We start from the raw sequence: 7221 nt of genomic DNA, 5'->3' as shown, positions 1-7221 counted from the left end.
CCCAGCCTGAGAGTTCAGTTTCAGTCAAGGCTGACCTTGACCCTGGGCTGCAACGTGTCTGCTCGCTCCCCAGCAGGGCCTGTCTTGTGGTTCTGGGAAAATGGGCAAGAACAGCAATTAATCTACAGTTTCAGTGGAAGCCACTGCCCCTGAATAAACCAAGTAGAAAACACAGAGGCCAACCACACACACTATTTAACCTGCATCAGTGAAATGTAGCCCAAAGAAGTGGGCACCTGTTACTGTGTGACGTGAACAAGAGGGCATCTGGGGGTATATGGTGGCTCTGTCAGTATAGCGTCAAGCTCTTGGTTTTGGCTCAGCTTATGATCTCAGGGTCATGAGATTGAGCCCCAGGTCACTCTCTCTCTCTCTCTCTCTCTAAAATCAATCAATCGCCCCTTCGACGTGGTCAAGCTGAGCTAGTACCTGCGCCAGGAATCGGATCGCAACCTCAGCCGTGCCTGCCTCCTGCCACTGCCTCTGGACCATGGACCCCCGCAAAGTGAGTGAGCTTCAGGCCTTTGTGATAATGTGTAAGCAGGATCCTAGCATTCTGCACACCGAGGAAATGCATTTTCTGTGGGAGTGGGTGGAGAGCATGGGGGGTAAAATACCACCTGCCACTCATAAAACTAAATTCGAAGACAGTATCAAGGAAGAAAAACCAGATAGTAAGAAGGCAGAGGAAAACATAAAGACAGATGAACCATCAAGTGAGGAAACTAATTAGAAATTGACCATGAAGGTGTGATTGAACCAGATACTGATGCCCCTCAAGAAATGAGAGGTGAAAATGTAGAGATAACCGAGGAAACGATGGATCAGGCAAATGATAAAAAAGTGGCTGCCATTGATGCCCTAAATGATGGTGAACTACAGAAAGCCATTGACTCGTTCACAGATGCCATCAAACTGAATCCTCGCTTGGCCATTCTGTATGCCAAGAGAGCTGGTGTCTTCATCAAATTACAGAAGCCAAATGCTGCCATTCGAGACTGTGACAGAGCTATTGAAATAAATCCTGATTCAGCTCAGCCTTATAAGTGGCAAGGGAAAGCACATGGACTTCTGGGCCATTGGGAAGAAGCAGCACATGATCATGCCCTTGCTTGTAACCTGGATTATGATGAAGATGCTAGTGCAATGCTGAAAGAAATTCAACCTAGGGCCCAGAAAGTTGCTGAACATTGGGGAAAATATGAGCAAAAACGTGAAGGAGTGAGAGATCAAAGAAGGAATAGAAAGGGCTAAGAAGGCTCGAGAAGAACATGAGAGAGCCCAGAGGGAGGAAGAAACCAGATGACAATCAGAGGATCAGTATGGCTCTTTCCCAGGTGGCTTTCCTGGGGGAATGCCTGGTAATTTTCCTGGAGGAATGCCTGGAATGGCAGGGGGGATGCCTGGAATGGCAGGAATGCCTAGGCTCAATGAAATTCTTAGTGATCCGGAAGTTCTTGCAGCCATGCAGGATCTGGAAGTTATGGTGGCCTTCCAGGATGTGGCCCAGAACCCAGTGAATACATCAAATATCAGAGCAACCCAAAGGTTATGAATCTCATCAGTAAATTGTCAGCCAAATTTGGAGGTCAAGCATAATACCCTTCTGACAAATAAAGCCCTTGCTGAAGGAAAAGCAACTTCGATCACGTAACGGATGTCACAATAACACAAACCAGTGTGCCTCTGACCTTCTCAAGAAGAAAGCTGGGGTGCTGTGAAGAGAATCCGTACCCCTCTGCTCCCCATTCAACTGAGACATTCTACAATGGTTTGTCATTAGGGTATTCATTCAGATAATGTTTTCCTACTAGGAACTACAAACTTTAAACACTTTTAAACCTTAAAAATACTTAAAATGTATTAAAAGGGTGTGTTAGTCCCTACATTTTTCGTTAAAAGAAAAATCAATCAATTAATCAATCTTTTTTTTTAAATTTTTTTATTTCCTTTCTTTTGAGCGTAACAGTATTCATTGTTTTTGCACCACACCCAGTGCTCCATGCAATACGTGCCCTCCTTAATACCCAACACCTGGCTCCCCCAACCTCCCACCCTCTGCCCCTTCAAAACCCTCGGGTTGCTTTTCAGAGTCCATAGTCTCTCATGGTTCACCTCCCCTTCCAATTTCCCTCAACTCCCTTCTCCGATCCATCTCCCCATATCCTCCATATTATTTGTTATGCTCCACAAATAAGTGAGACCATATGATAATTGACTCTCTCTGTTTGACTTATTTCACTCAGCATAATCTCTTCCAGTCCCATTCATGTTGCTACAAAAGTTGGGTTTTCATCCTTTCTGATGGAGGCATAATACTCCATAGTGTATATGGACCAGATCTTCCTTATCCATTCATCCGTTGAAGGGCATCATCCGTTGGTTCTGTCCACAGTTTGGCGATTGTGGCCATTGCTGCTATAAACATTGAAAAGATGGAAGACCATTCCATTCTCTTGGATTGGAAGAATAAACATTGTTAAAATGTCTATATTGCCTAGAGCAATCTATACTTTTAATGCCATTCTGGTCAAAATTCCACAGGTATTTTCCAAAGAGCTGGAGCAAACAATCCTAAAATTTGTATGGAATCAGAAGAGACCCCGAATTGCTAAGGAAATGTTGAAAAACAAAAATAAAACTGGTGGCATCACGTTACCTGATTTCAAGCTTTACTACAAAGCTGTGATCACCAAGACAGCATGGTACTGGCATAAAAACAGACACATAGACCAGTGGAACAGATTAGAGAGCCCAGATATGGACCCTCAACTCTATGGTCAAATAATCTTCGACAAAGCGGGAAAAAATATACAGTGGAAAAAAGACAGTCTCTTCAATAAATGGTGCTGGGAAAATTGGACAGCAATATGTGGAAGAAGGAAACTTGACCATTCTCTTACACTGTACACAAACATAAACTCGAAAGGGATAAAAGACCTCAACGTGAGACAGGAATCCATCAGAATCCTCGAGGAGAACATAGGCAGTAACCTCTTCAATATCAGCCACAGCAACTTCTTTCAAGATATGTCTCCAAAGGCGAAGGAAACAAAAGCGAAAATGAACTTTTGGGACTTCACCAAGATCAAAAGCTTCTGCACAGCAAAAGAAACACTCAACCAAACAAAGAAGCAACCCACGGAAAGGGAGAAGATATTTGCAAATGATAGTACAGACAAAAGGTTGATATCCGGGATCTATAAAGAACTTCTCAACACACACAAAACAGATAATCATGTCAAAAAATGGGCAGAAGACATGAACAGACACTTCTCCAATGAAGACATGCAAATGGCTGTGAGACACATGAAAAAATGTTCATCATCACTAGCCATCAGGGAGATTCAAATCAAAACCACATTGAGATACCACCTTACACCAGTTAGAATGGCCAAAATTAGCAAGACAGGAAACAACATGTGTTGGAGAGGATGTGGAGTAAGGGGAACCCTCTTCCACTGTTGGTGGGAATGCAAGTTGGTGCAGCCACTTTGGAGAACAGTGTGGAGATTCCTGAAGAAATTAAAAATAGAGCTTCCATATGACTCTGCAATTGCACTACTGGGTATTTACCCCAGAGATACAGATGTAGTGAAAAGATGGGCAGTCTGTACCTCAATCAATCAATCTTAAAAATAAAGAGGGCATCCTGACATGGCATATGTATCTCATTCAGGCACCTAGGCGTCTGTGAATGGTGAGTACCGCCTGAGAAACTCCATTTCCTCGGCTTGGAAAAATAAATTTTTCAAAACCTGAAACATGTACCAAATCATCACTATACACTGGATACTATGCCCCTTAATCCATGAACACCCTGTAAGTTGGGAGTCTGTAGTTGGCCCTATGCAGCATATTGAATCAAGCCATATTGACAAACCGTGCTCTTCTTTGATGGCACAACCACCAAAACCTGAAAACCTTGGGCAAGAGAAACTCAAAAATAAAAAGATATTCAGGAGGTAAAGTGCAACCACAAGTGTGCATTGCATGGTCCAAAAAGTTGGTAAACTGAGCCTAGAAGTCTGACTGACCTTTCTGAGGTGTAGAGACAAACCTGACCTCAAGAATAAGCATTGAGTCTATTGTAGCCTGTTTCCTGACTCTCTACTCTTCACTAACAGTCTCTTGTAGCCACAAGTTAGCTTCCGGATTTGGATGAAATCTCAACTTGGGTGTAGTTAGCCACAAAGCTTAGTATCTCCTGAATCAAAACAAAGGGGTCCACAGGCAGACAGAACCTCTACAAACCTTCACAATTCCACTCACCCATCTGATTTGAGCCCTGTCACTAGGGGCCGCCACAGTGCAGTCAGGGACCTGTTCTTCATACAGAAAATCAATCAGTGAGTGTGGTCTCCTACTATGGCTTCTGGGAAGCCAGGATACTAGAAGGAGGGGTCTTGTGTGTCATCCACTCCCAGGTCTTGTTTGGAAAAGCTGTCCTGTAAGGTTAGAGTCACTCTCCTAGCACTTAATCTTTCGCTGGTCTGCCCTGGTCTACACCCAGCTCTGCTGTTCTCTTATTCTCTGAGATCCACCAGTGTTTTCTGCTCCTTGTCAATCCCTGAATTAATTACATTAAATACGTGAGATTAGTGTGTCCATCTGTTCTGCTGGGAAAACTAGGAAATAGGAAACTAGGAAAACTTCCTCAGTAATGTTCTCTTCAAGTCCAGCCACATTCCATGCCATCCAACTGGCCATGGAAAATTTACATATTTTCCTCAAGCTGAAAAATATAGTATGGGTGGCTTACCTGCCACTCTCTTGCATTTGACTGTGGTTAGCACAGGGACCACAATCTAAATCTCCCTGCCCTTGGTTTAGTGTTACACTATACTATGCTGTGTATCTGTATGAAATCTACTGATATATAATATATTTTATGGTATCTAAATATCTAAATATCTTCCAGATTTTTCTCATTCTGAATACATTCTACTGCGCAGCAGAAAATCCAGTTGAAAAGACTTCTACAAGTATAGGTAATGACTGCAGAAGCCAAGAATCACAAATGCATATAACCTTAAAGTTGTAAGACCAGCATGACAGTAAAACATGTTGCATCTGGCCTAATCTGAGGTTTGCCACTCGTGACCTTGGGCTACTTACTGAACTTCTCGAAACCCTAGTTCCTTCCTGTGTAAAATCTCATATCTTGGACTCATAACCATGTGGTGTCTGTGAATCTTCAAATTTTAGAATTATCAAGTCACAGCGTGAGTGATAGGTTCTTCAATGGAATGTTCTGATTTAGAGGTTCTTAAATGGAATGGAATGTTCATCTTTGCATCTTTCATAGCCAAAGTGGGGGAAAAATGGAGAGATTTGGATGGCTTTCCTCAATCCCATCATTCTTTCATGCATACATTCCCCATCCACCCACACATCAAGCATGCATTCATTCAATGCACTCTCTCAGTCAGCAATGCATTTACTTAACCATGCATCTGTTAATCGGTACCTGCATCCTCCTATGGAGCAGGCCCTGAGCAGATAGCCGATCTTCCAGGAGGCACTTGGCACCCATGGTGGATTTCCTATAGTAATTCTCTGCTTTCTGTGCAATGTGTCAGTTCCCCGTAAAGTGACAGTGTCCCAGTCTTCACTCCCCTTGGACTTGGTGGCTATTACCTACCATGTGCAGAGATTCTATCCACAGAGTGTGCATCTCGCATGAGTAGAGAAGTGTCCTATGTTCAAGGGAGGCAAGCAACTCACATCCAAGCAGAATAGCGATGTGACCTACACTTTGGAAAGCTTGCATTTGGTGATTGTGTTGGGGCAGGAGTCCGAGGGGATCCTCAACTATAAGGTGCAGCATGAGGCACAACCTCCCATCTAGGCCAACCTCCTACTGTCCACAGCAGCCCTCGGCATATACAGGTCATTGGAAGCTCAGGTAAGCTCACCTCTACTGCTCTGAGCTACTGGGTCACCCTTGTCTACTGAGTGGCATGAGGTCTTTAAAGTCAGAGAGTCCCATTTGCTGTCTCCTTCTGCCTAGTGGTAAGTCCAGAGATGCCTGCCCTTATGTTTGTGGCTTTCCTTCTGGGCTTCAAGGTGCTGGTAATGAGTTTCAGGGTCACCTACATCTGCAGGTGGCAGAACTATAACAGGTAAGCTGGGGACCGGCCTTATTTCATAAGGAGAGAGTCGTGGTCATTATGATAGTCTGATCAGAAGAGTGCAAGATGAGCCCACTATTTCACACAGCACATACCAAGGGGGATCCAGCCTCAAGAAAAGGTTGAAAACAGTCTTGTTTTCTCTAAATGTCTTAGGAGATCTCAGAGGCTTCGAGCTCTCACGCATCCTGCAGTGGCCTGGGGTTTGAAGGTTTTTCAATGACGTCCCTTGAATCCTTGGTGGAAATTCAAGGTGTGAAGGTGGGGTGAAGGTCAAAGCTTTGAGCTCCAAACTCCAAAGAGCGCCCCATATACTGTTTCATATGTCAAATTTCACTGGATTTAATTTTGGAATAAATAAGAAAAGTAATGCTAAACTTTACTAATGGAGGTGACGAAGGACTGGAAGGCTTTAACTAGTGGCACAGATGATCGAGGGTGTGGGAGAGTTCAGAACTCAGGCAGAGGGGCTGGGCTGCAGTGAGTAGGAGTCTTTTTTCTGATTTGCACCATCAATCGCATCTTGAGAAGGCCTGACACATAGTATGTGCTCAAGTTTTCAAAATGTTAACATTTGCCACTATGATCCTCTGTTTCTTTTAAAAACACCGTTGTGAAATTTGTGTTCATTATTCTCAAATTAAATTTTATAATTTTATCACATACCATAAGTCCTCAAGCAATATGCAGTATTACTTTGCATGTTATAAATTTTATATAAATGCTGTTATATGTATATAGTATTCTAGAACTTCTATTGTTTGTTTTTTGTTTTTTTTTTAAATTTCCTTTCAGCATAACAGTATTCATTGTTTTTGCACCAGACCCAGTGCTCCATGCAATATGTGCCCTCCCTAATACCCACCACCTGGTTCCCCCAACCTCCCACCCCCTGCCCCTTCAAAACCCTCAGGTTGTTTTTCAGAGTCCATTGTCTCTCATGGTTCACCTCCCCTTCCAATTTCCCTCAACTCCCTTCTCCACTCCATCTCCCCATGTCCTCCATGTTATTTGTTCTGCTCCACAAATAAGTGAAACCATAGGATAATTGACTCTCTCTGTTTGACTTATTTCACTCAGCATAATC

The 7221-nt window shown here is 43.3% G+C and overlaps 1 pseudogene across 1 annotated transcript; it reads left to right on the top strand.

Annotated features, from left to right (window-relative positions):
* Positions 1 to 490: 490 nt before the first annotated feature.
* On the top strand, positions 491 to 1599 carry LOC308349268 (hsc70-interacting protein-like; annotated as a pseudogene). Its single transcript has one exon. The product of its transcript is annotated as a hsc70-interacting protein-like (transcript).
* Positions 1600 to 7221: the final 5622 nt, after the last annotated feature.

This window comes from Martes martes, assembly GCF_963455335.1.
Source record: "Martes martes genome assembly, chromosome: 9".
Taxonomy (NCBI): domain Eukaryota; kingdom Metazoa; phylum Chordata; class Mammalia; order Carnivora; family Mustelidae; genus Martes; species Martes martes.
Note: the sequence above shows the minus strand (reverse complement) of the source record. Positions and strands in the feature narration are given on the sequence as shown.